Raw genomic sequence first — 11,812 nt, 5'->3', positions numbered from 1 at the left:
CGGTACATTTCACATAGCAACAGACAAGAGAAGAGAGCTTGTGCAGAGAAACTCCCCCTTATAATAACCATCAGATCTTGTGAGAGTTACTCATTACCACAAGAACAGCACAGGAAACACTTGCCATCATCATTCAATTACCTCCCACTGAGTCCCTCCCACATCACATGGGAATTCAAGATGATATTTGAGTGGGGACCCAGCCACACCATATCAGTAGGTAAAAGCTTCAGCTCTGAATTCTAATGTTGTGTCATAAAAACATAGTCTGTTTTATCTGTTGCTTTAATGACTACTTTGTCTTGTAGCATTCTGTGTCTTTTAATGCAGGCACTTCTGTTCTTTTTCAAAAAAAGGAACAGGAATGAAGGAGAAAGGAGAGAGGGAGGGAGGGAGGAAGGGAGGAAGGAAGGAGGGAGGGATGAAAGGAGAGAGGGAGGGAGGGGAGGAGGGAAAGATGGAAGGAAGAAGGGAAGGAAGGAAGGAAAGAAGGAAGGAAGGAAGGAAAGTGGGAGGGAGGTAGGGAGGGAGGGAGGGATAGGGGAGGGGAGGGGAGGGGGGGAGAAAGAGAGAGAGAGAGAGATGCCCTTCAGAGAGTATCTCTGCATTGGCAATTAAAAGCTGGCAAGGAGCTGGTCATCTAGCCTCCTCTGAAGATATTTATTTGTATCACAGTTACTTTGAATAAAATAGTAAAAGATTATCTTTTTAACCAGCTTAGCAAGTCCCAACAGTTTTCAAATCTGAGTTTCTGAAAGGTCTTTGTCCTTCTCTTTTCTAAAGCATTTTCATTATTCGAATAGAGTAGCCAGAAACCAGAGTTTTTCAGGAAACTCAAAACCTGAAAAACGAAATTGTTCTTATATAATTGGCAGGGATCCTATACTGAGTGTTGAGAATTATAGAACATGCTCTTCTACCATTTTCGTAGCCATGGACGGGCTGAGCATGCAGGAGGCCAGCCATAATACCTTGTATAATAAGGCATGCACCATGTTAGAGGAAAACAAATCCATCCAACCAGACAGTCTCTGTTGGTGGCTGCCCTAAGGTCATGACTCATCCTACAGTGGATGAGCTACTTTTCTTGAGATATAGAAGTCCTGGAACTCAGAGTGTCTTCACTCCCCTGAGCCAATTGCCTTGCTGTCCCGCTTCCACAGATGGAGAAAATAGTAAAGTGAACGTGGTGAAATAACCAGGGAGAGAACCTGAATTCTTATCCTTACTCCATTACTCAACCTGTGAGATCTTGAGTGAAATCAAAACCCTTCAGGGACTCTAATTGTTCTGATAGGAGATATGAATAATAACACTTCTGTGACATACATCACAGCTGGCATTGGAGGTCAAGTGGAATTATATACCTTCCAGGCTTTAGAAATTGTCAAATATAGGATAAATCAGAATAAAGGATGTAAACATTAGTATGCAAAATGATATGGTTTTGCTGTGTCCCCACCCAGATCTCATCTTGAATTGTAGTTCACATAATCTCCACATGCTGTGGAAGGGACCTGGTGGGAAGTAATCGAATCATGGGGGCAGATTTTGTCCATGCTGTTCTTGTGATAGTGAAAAAGTCTCATGAGGTCTGATGGCTGTATAAAGGGCAGTCACCCTGCACACCCTCTCTTGCCTGCTGCCATGTAAGACATACCTTTGCTCCTCTTTCACCTTTTGCTTTGGTTGTGAGGCCTCCCCAGTTATTGGGAACTGAGAGTCCATTAAACCTCTTTCTTTATAAGTTACCCAGTCTTGTGTATGTTTTTTAGCAGCATGAAAATAACTAATACACAGAATAAATGTGACCGCATTCATATTGCCAGAATAAGTGTTCTTAGCTGCAGGAGAATGAGCCCTCATGCCAGGCCAGATTGATGAGGGGTTACTTTGTGATGATTTGGAGTTTCATGAGGGTCTTGAAGACAAGAGAAAGAGAAAGCATTCTAGGCTACAAGAAAGGTGCGGAAATAAACTTGGACGCAAAATGTTTGATGTATGTTTAAGGAGCAGTAAATAAACTAGATTACTGGCTGGAGCAGACCAAGTGTGTTAGCAAAGTTGTGGGACATGAATGTGGAAAAAGTAAGTTGAAAACACACGATTGGAGGCCTTGAATGGCAAGTTTAGATATTTGGGTTGTTCAGAAGAAAAGGGCCAGTAATTTTAGAGTAATGACTTGGCAATCGTGTGCAACTACATCAGGGAGAGATGGGCAGCAGCCAGACCCTACTAGCAGCCATTGCTTTCATGCATCTAGGGACAGGATAAGGAATTAATCTGAAGCTATCGTTGTGCTGGCTGCTCTGAAGGACCTGGTAGCTGAAGAGGCTGTAGGGAGAATGAAGAACCACTTCCTCTGAGTTTGGCTGGTATAAGGAAATGAGATACTATTATTGGAAATGGGGAACATATAAGAGGGAATTCTCATCCTGGGAGGAAAAATTAACTCACTTTTCAGCCTCAGTGTTTGAGGGGAGGAACATATGGGTCTTGAAAGGATTCTAATTCACCACACAGAAAAGGGCTTTGAGGAAAGAAGGGGCATGAGGGGGCTTGGACCCCCTCCCCCGCTCCCAGTGAAAGACAGGAGGTAACCATTGCCAATCATTGATAGACTGAGAAGGCTCTCCAAGAAAGGCATGACGAAGGCTTAGAGAACTCCAGCAAGGAGGGAGACAGCTTCCAGAGGAACCTGAATAAGGGAGAAAGAAAGGCTGAACTCTCACATTCAAACCCTTCGTGGTCTGAGCCTGACCTTCCCTGTAGGTCTCCCACACAGAGGAAAACTGCAATTCAAGACAAATGTTTCTGAACCAGGCAAATGGGGAGTCAGACACCAAGGAGTGCTAATTTATATTTAAATACAACATTTTTATTACTTTCCTAGAAATTTGACACCAACCCTCATTTTAAACTAGACAAAGCAGCATAACTTTTTTCTTTCAAAATGATTGACACTCAAAAGGTAATACCCTTTAAATTCCTCCAATTAAAGCAAATTTAATTTTAAGTTTAATTAAAGGAAACTTTAATTAGAAAGAAGATTAAATTTTAATTAAATTTCTCTAAAATCTTCATACCGGCCTTTACAGCTAATATTTCTGTCAGAAATCAAATCCCTCCTTAATATTCTAAAATTCTTTTCTAGCATTTTCCTTCGTATTAAAACAGCATCTCACCAGCTGTACCTGCCACTGTGAAAATTATTCCCATCTTAAAATACTGGAAATACAACGGAGAAACCAAAGTCTCCCTGGGCAGAGAAGGAAAAACAACATATTCTATTATTGATGAGATTTTTATTTTCCATCTCCTCCCAGTCCTTTCTGAAGCGATTAGGTGTGATGGGCCTGCTGTGAGCCAGTTGTACTGCATCCACAGCATCAACAAATATTTATGGAACACCTACTGTGTGCATGGCCCTGCACTAAGTTTCCTGTCTAACAGGGAAATGTTAAAATCCTAGCTCAGCCAGAGACACTAGCCGACAGAGCCTAGACGACAAGCTACACCTAGTGGTTTCTTGACGGCTGCTTCGTTCCCAGAGTCAGGAAGAGAAATGCCATCTCCTCCCAGCTGGTCCAGCATCTTCCCCCTGCCCCAAGCTACTTGATGCTAGCGAGAAAGGCCTTGAATGAAGAGACATAAGTCTCAGATTCTAGACTTAAATCGTCATTAGATAACAATATTATCTTTGGGAAAACCCTAAACTTTCCATTTTTCACATTTCTCTTTTGTAAAATGGGGTAATAAAACCCAAGGATGTCATAAGGATCAAATGAATTAACGTAGATAGAAAAAGATTCTGAGAACGGCAAAGTGCCGGTTAGTGTAACTTATGAGGATATTGCTGACTGGCCTTCCCCTTCCCCCCGCAGATTCTGTCTGCTTTAAACACTCTAGCTGGGTCCTCAGCCGTCCCCGGATGTCTTCCGGTTCATTGATTGCTGTTCTCACATTCACCATGATGTCAAGGTGGTTCTGTTAATCTTCCTTCCCACAACTACCTCCTGTTACCACATTGCGTGTCCTCATTCCTTTCCTCTCAAGACCTCTTCTTGCTCTCTGTCAACCCATAACCAAGCTCAACTCCTCCCAGAAGCCAGCACTGAGCAGAGCCCCGGACAGGGAACATTCCCTTGCTCCTGATACTCCTTTAGACACGCACCCTCCCCTAGACTGCTCTACGCTCTGGATACTGACATATAGCAGAGCCCCTGCCTCCAGAAATGTGGAACATACTTCAAGACCCCCCGCAGAAGAGTGAAGTTAAAATAAAGTGAGAATAACGAATTTCATTAAGGCCTCCCCAGGCAGGGATGCCGGGGCTTGGCAGCGGGCTGAGGCAGCTCAGCGCAGCATTGAGTACTCGGGGCTCCACTCGGCTCCCTCTTGGCACCAAGATGCAGAGGAAAGCTGGCGCGATGACGAAGGGTAAAAGCCAGATCCAAGAACCAGAGAGACCACTTCCTCCCTTAGGTCCTGTGGCAGTTGTTTCTGAAGGTTGTGTCACCATAGCCATCCATGCCAAACCTGGCTCCAAACAAAATACTGCAACAGATTTGACAGCAGAGGCGGTACATGTGGCTATCGCCAGCGCCTCCATTGGAGAGGGAGGATGATGCTGAGCTTTACAGCGTATCTGTCCAAGGTTTTAGAACTCAGGAAGAGTGATGTGGTTTTGGATAAGGGTGGTACATCGCATGAAAAGGTAGTGAAGCTTTTGGCCTCCACAAATCTAGAAGGAATCTTGAGGAAATTTACAAAGAAAGCTGAAAACAAAGCAAGAAATGGAAAATACATCCTTGAGAAACTTCTATTGCTAATGATGAAGAGGTCATTACATGCACATTCAAATATATATATGACTCCAAAAAGTAGACATTTGAAAAATAATATATGTTGAACATAGGTTCTAAAATCCCTGACCCTAAACAGCCTGGAACCTGTTACTCTGATTTCATGGCATTATAGAATAACAGAGCTGGAAAGAATATTCAAAGTGACCTGATTTAACACCTTTCATTCTCTGGTGGGGCTTCTGATATCCAGGAGTTGACAGACTTGTTCAAGATCATAACATGCAAGATGGCGACTCAAACCCAACACCCTTGACTCCTTGTTGAATGCAGTTTATCCAGCTTGTAAATTAAAATTACCATATCTCCACGACAGTTCTGGAATTCTGGGGATTGCCTTCTAATCCTGTTTACAAGTAACAGAAAACCTGTTACACTGTTCTGTAGTGTTACCTTATATTTTAAAATGCTTATGTAAATGAAAGAAAATAATTTTTTACATCTTTTAAAGACTATATTGACCATTTTATAAAAAAGTAATGAATAATCATGACTTGTAATTAAATGTGAATTATATGAGAAAAAAAGAATTTCATTAAATGAAAGCTATCATGAATTTACTTGACAGGAAGAAAAATCTCATCTTCACATGTTTCTAGGTTGAGTTTCCCATCGCTGTAAAGAAACCGTGCTAAGCTCTGTGCCCTGTACTCCCTGTACATGTCAATCACACACGCCATTTCCTTCAGTTCTAATACGTGCAAGGGCCTGTGATGCATGCTCTGGAGAGAGGTTCTCTAACTTTATGTCTTATTATCCCCTAACACGCTAGATGCCTCCTCCCCAGGGTGCCTTTCGCCCTGGACCTGGAACACCACTGTCTCGTAAATCCTATCCTCACCCAATCTTCAAGATCTCAACCAAACCCAACCTCCTGGAAGTGTCTGACTCCTCAGCCCTTTCTTCTGAATTCTTGAATTCCTAGGGTTTGGTGACACAGGATGAAGTATTTGATACAGGATTTGGTGTTGTTCTTTGCTATACCCTGTGTGTCCTGTCAGTCTCCTCACCTCGCTACAGCTTTTCCAAGGAAGGATCTGTGTGTTTTGCTCTTTCGGAAGCTCTTGCTGTGCTCAGGCTGCTGCTGCAGGCATACTAGGGAACCAATAAACACTTCTTCCTTAACTGTTTTTTAAAAGGGAATAGAAGCCCTATTCTACTTTGTCTACTGGTGCAGGGTACACCAGAGATGTAGCAATTCTCACAAAGCCGCAGAGACAATGATGACATGAGCCTAGAAGCAAGCAAAAATGAGTGATAGACGGATATAGAAAATGGAAGAACAATGAAGGTTGCTTAAATCAGTGAGTTTAGCACGAGATAGAAGTGAAAATACGGAGGCTGACTTCTTCTAGAAGTGTGTAGGAGTTTGAGAGACCCCCAAAGTGAGATCTATAAGCCAAGGGCAGAGACCACAGAAAAGATTATGTTTCCATGGCCAGCTCTCGGCCCAGAGCTCCATCATTCAACTGCGAAATGGGTACAATGTCATTCTCACACTCCTACTTTAAGGACTTTTGCAAGACCTAATTATTTATTATTCATAAAAGGCTTTGAACTCTTCACATGAAAGACACCACGAGAAGTTCAAAGAATGAGTCAGTATCATTATTAGCTATAGTTCAACTCAAAACGAGAGGAAAAAATATGACCATTTTCAGTGCACCTGTCAGCTTGGTCTTTTTTATCATTTGTAAGATTTTTGTGGCTAAATCAGAATTGCTCTTCATTACTTTTTCACTGGCAATTAAAAAAAGATCAAAATGGGACTTGTAACAAGGAATCTGAATGCTAATTTTTGCTCTCTGTAAAAAGGTAAAACATACGTCTCAGAAATATCTTGGGAATACTTTTCTATTTAGACTATCAAGCATTTCAGGGAATAGGTGACTTTGCTGCCTCGGAAAAACTGGAGCTCAGAGAAATGGAGGAAGAAGGTAAAACTCACCAGTTTTAAATGTTGATTTTTTTTTTCTTTTTTATACCAATTGCCAAACCTCCAAACTGCCAAAATTGTGGAACACTTTTTCTTAAGCTGAAGTTCTGAATAGAACTGTCGTTCTCATTATCATAATACTGCCAACAGTAAGTCCTGACATATATTCTCTCTCCTTCTATCCACTGTCCCCCTGCCCTCGCCAACAGCACAGTCTTTGGGAGGTGAGTTTCTCGAAGTTCCAATGGCACTGGAGTTTGATCATTTTCTTTGCTGTTCCGTATCAAGCTTTCTTTGGGGTTTGTTTTCCATCAGGGGCTCACGTCTGCGGGTCATGTCCTTCTCTTGCTGAGGTCTCTGTTTGCCTCTGGCTTTCTTTATTTCTTGCCTTTTTCTGGACCTGTTTGCTTTCAGGAACACCTTTACTGAGAATCTGCTCACTTCAGTCTTTAACAAAGCGAGAATTAGGACCAACCACAGTCATTGCTCTCACCTCTTTCTAGCATTTCTCCTTTCTCTCTGACATACATTAGTTCATTCACCAAAGTGAACATGTGTGTTGGAGTTGCAGATGGAGATTAGGGATGAGCAAAATGTGTCAGTTACTCAAACACCCTATTTCCTTCTCTGTCTTAGATTAATCCTTCCTGGGAACCTGAATATGAATTTTTAAATAATGTTTAAAGATGACAAGTGGAGAATAAGTTGGCTTGAAAATAAACTGCCAAACTAGAATACTTTCTGCTTTGCCTGCCAAAACTGGGAGTTGAGATGGCTCTGCGCATCATTATCCTTCCACAGTAGCAAATGCTGTCTAAACAACAAAAGGAGGTGAGGTGGCCCACCTGGATGGACTGCTAGGTAACAATCCATATTGTCCCTGACCCAAAAGAGTCGTAGGATCTTGAACTGTGCTGTGGGCTTATTAGTAATTCACCAGAGGCTTTGTATCCATATTCAGGGTATTCACAAGTATTCTTTAAGGGGCTTTTCATCCCATAGCAATAATTGGGTACCACATGACTACTCAATCTAAAATATCTTGAATTTATGTTTAATAATTTCTCTCTTTCTATAAATTATTTCTCCAGAATTTGTTGTTGTTGTTTTGTTCTTGTTGCTAGGGAGATTTATATAATATAAACAACAAAAGGACCCCCATTTCAATAATACTTCCTTAAACATAATAATTTAAAAACAACACTTAATGCTCAGAGAGATACCGGGGATAGTAACAATGAGAAATGGACCTTTTAAAAGACTCCATGATATTCTTTTTTCTTTATTCTCTGGCTCAGAATTCTATTTCTAGGAGAATCTCTATCTAAATGTTCCACTTTAAACACACATACACAGGCAAATACCCTGTCCACTCTCACACCCTATACGCAGATAAACATGGTACTTCTTATTAGCTTCATTTTTAATACAAGTCCTTATTTTCAAATTTCCTCAGACATTATTTTTTCCCTTACAAAACACTATACTCATCTCCGACTTATCATCCATAACCAAACATTTGAAAAAAAATTACTCAACTATTATATCCAGCACTAGACTGGAGATGGGTGACCTATATTCTGATGCCAGCTTTGCAAATAATTAGTTTAGTGACACAGAATAATTTACTCTCACTAAGTCTAATTTCTTCATCAGTAAAATACAGAACTTAACTCTCTTGTCTATTTACAAGGTTGTTGTAAGAAATACTTGAAAACTGAATATAAATTTGAAGTAGAATGCTTATTATTGTCCATATCTATCTTATGGCATCTCTGCTTCTGCCATCCTCTCTGATAGTGTCTCTGTTGATTGCTACTTCTCCCATTTATTATTCACTCGTTCATTTATTCAACACACGTTTATCATATACTAACTCTACGCCAGGCAGTGGGAACTCGCAGGCACATGGAGAAGACTGGTATCTCAGCTGAATATGGCACCCCTGTATGAGAAGTACCCAAAGTTCTGGAAGGCACCTACCCCAGAGGATGAAAACATAAAAGGATTCGAAGCAGTTCATCATTATATATATTACGGAACAGACATGTGCCTTATCGTGCTTTCCATCTCAGTCACTCACCATTCATTCCTCTTTCCTAATAGGATTTTCTTTTGAGGAATTTGCTCTTTCTTCATTGGCCAAGGAGCAGACTCAACCAATGCTAATTGGGTTCTGACCTAACACACAAAATTTGTTCTATGGTGGTAGAGAACCTTCAAATAGTAGTAATTTACTGATTATTGACACGGCCTTTGACCAAGCTTTCTCTGACGTAAGACTGTTGCAATCATTACACATCTTGCTCCTCTAGAACTGGCTCCATTTCTACCCTCTTCCAAGCCTGGTTCTCAGCCTTTTATGTGAATTAGCAACATACTCCACTAAATATGATTTTTCCTTTAGGAGCTGGAGTTGCCTACAACACGACAAAACTATATGTTAAAAAAATACACCTATATGCTAAATGTACTGTGTCTTTGTGAATATATCTGAAATATACAATCCTAAGGGCTCAATCCATATTTATTCATTCAACCAACAAATATTCATTGAGCATAACCTGTGCATCTGGCACTGTACCAGCTCACAGTCAGGACAGGACAAACAGTTAACAGGTAATTAGAAGGATAATGTGTGGGAAGAAAAAGAAGCTCCTATTGAAGATTGTGGTGGCAGACTGGAACTGAGAGAAGGCTTTCCATGAAGAAGTCATGTTTTTCCTCAGACATAGGGGATGAGGAGGAGTCTGCTGGTTAGAGGAAATGGGGATGGAGTTCTAATGCGAGGGAACAATAGCTCCCCCAAGGTAGAAAAGCATGCACACAGCTTGCTCCTCTCCATTTCGTGCATCACCAAGCTGCAAAGCAAAGGGATATCAAGAGGAAGCCAGGAAGTAGAGTGTTATTCCTAGTCCTACAGCTAATTCACTGTGAACTTGAAAAGATAATACTTTTTCAAAAAAATTGCAATAGTTTTGGGATACCAGTGGTTTTCAGTTACTTGAATAAATTCCTTAGTGGTGATTTCTGAGATTTTATTGCACCTGTCACCTGAGTAATGTACGCTGTACCCAATAGGTAGTCTTTTTTCCCTCAACCCCTCCCAAGCTTTACCTGCTGAGTCCCTAAAGTCCATAACACCACTTTTATGCCTTTGCATCCTCATAGCTTAGTTCCCACTCATAAGTGAGAACATAGATATTTGGTTTTCCACTCCTGAGTTACTTCACTTAGAATAATGGCTTCCAGCTCCATCTAAGTTGCTGCAAAAGACATTATTTTGTTCCTTTTTATGGCTGAGTAGTATTCCATGGCATCTATATACCACATTTTCTTTATCCATTCATTGATCAGTGGGTACTTAGGTTGGTTCCATATCTTTGCAATTGCAATGTGCATGTGTCTTTTTCATAATGACTTCTTAAATACCCAGTAGTGGGATTGCTGGATCAAATGATAGTTCCACTTTTAGTTCTTTAAGGAATGTCCATACTGTTTTCCATAGTGGTTGTACTAATTTACATTCCCACCAGCAGTGTAAAAGTGTTCTCTTTTCAGCACATCCAAGCCAACATCTGTTGTCTTCTGACTTTTTAATTATGGTCATTCTTGCAGGAGTAAGGTGGTATTTCATTGTGGTTTAATTTGCATTTCCCTGATGACTAGTAGTGTTGAGCATTTTCTCATGTACTTGTTGCTGTTTGTACGTCTTCTTTTGAAACATGCCTATTCATGTTTTTGCCCAGTTTTTGATGGTATTATTTTGTTTTGTTTGTTTGTTTGTTTTGCTGATCTGTTTGAGTTCCTTGTAAATTCTGGATACTAGTCCTTTGTCAAATGCATAGTTTGTGAATATTTTCTCCCACTCTGTGGGTTGTCTGTTTACTCTGCTGATTATTTATTTTGCTGTGCAGAAGCTTTCTAGTTTAATTTGCCCTCATATATTTATTGCCGTTTTTGTTGCATTTGCTTTTGGGGTCTTAGTCATGAATTCTTTGCCTAAGCCAATGATCAGAAAGGTTTTTCCAATGTTATTTTCTAGAATTTTTATGGTTTCAGGTCTTAGAGTTAAGTCTTTGATCCATCTTGAGTTGATTTTTGTGTAAGGTGAGAGATAGGGATCCAGTTTCATTGTTCTACATGTGGCTTGAAAAGGCAATTACTTTTGTATGCCTGTTCTCTTGTCTGTGAAATTAGGTTGAAGAGAAACATAATTTGGATGGTTTCTACTATTTTATGATTTTGTATATTTCTAATGTCTAGTATTAGATGAATAAAGGATGGGGTGTCAGTCTCCTTTCTGCTGCTCCCTGTGACATAAGAAGGTAATATAGGTACAGAAAATTTGCAGAAGTAAAAAGAGGACACAAAGGTTAAGATGAGTGGAGTGTAAAAGGAAGAAAGGCAAAAAGTTGTCAAAGATGCCTGCACTGGTTTTTGGTTCATCAATAACTAATCCTACATAGTATTTGTTTCTTTCTTGCTTGCTATTCATTTTAAGACAGCACCTCTTTCATGCTGCTTACACAATGCATTATATCTCTGTGTGGTGTGTCTCTGTGTTTGTACTCCTGTGAATTTTTTACCACTAATTTTTAAAATGGAATGCAGTTATAAGTAGGCCCAATGCCTCAAATCATATCCAAAAATTGGCAGAGTTGGTGATTCAGCATAACTGATGTTGATCCCATTGGATGAATTAATTACCAAAAATCCTACCTACCTCTTTAGGGAGAAATTCTCTGGGAAGTAGGGGGCATTCAGCCAAGAAATCTACCTATTGGTCATCAGTGAGGATGTGCATTTTCTCAGTTCATAGTCCTTTATCCCTAACACCATTCTCCTCTGAACGACTAAAGAAATCTGAGCAACGGACAGACCAGAGCTGGAAGATGAGATAAGTACACCCCAGGGAGGACAGCCCTATGACCAGAGAAGAAAGAAAATGGTCTGAAAAGAAACCACCCTAATAAGATCTGAACTTCCTTTGAGTTCCAAGACATAAGAA

At 40.4% G+C, this 11,812-nt stretch overlaps 1 pseudogene; it reads left to right on the top strand.

Moving 5' to 3' along the window:
- Positions 1–4,325: 4,325 nt before the first annotated feature.
- Positions 4,326–5,154, top strand: LOC100423501 (UPF0235 protein C15orf40-like; annotated as a pseudogene).
- Positions 5,155–11,812: the final 6,658 nt, after the last annotated feature.

The sequence above is a fragment of the Macaca mulatta genome, chromosome 18, assembly GCF_049350105.2.
Source record: "Macaca mulatta isolate MMU2019108-1 chromosome 18, T2T-MMU8v2.0, whole genome shotgun sequence".
NCBI lineage: Eukaryota > Metazoa > Chordata > Mammalia > Primates > Cercopithecidae > Macaca > Macaca mulatta.
This window is presented reverse-complemented; position numbering and strand designations above follow the sequence as displayed.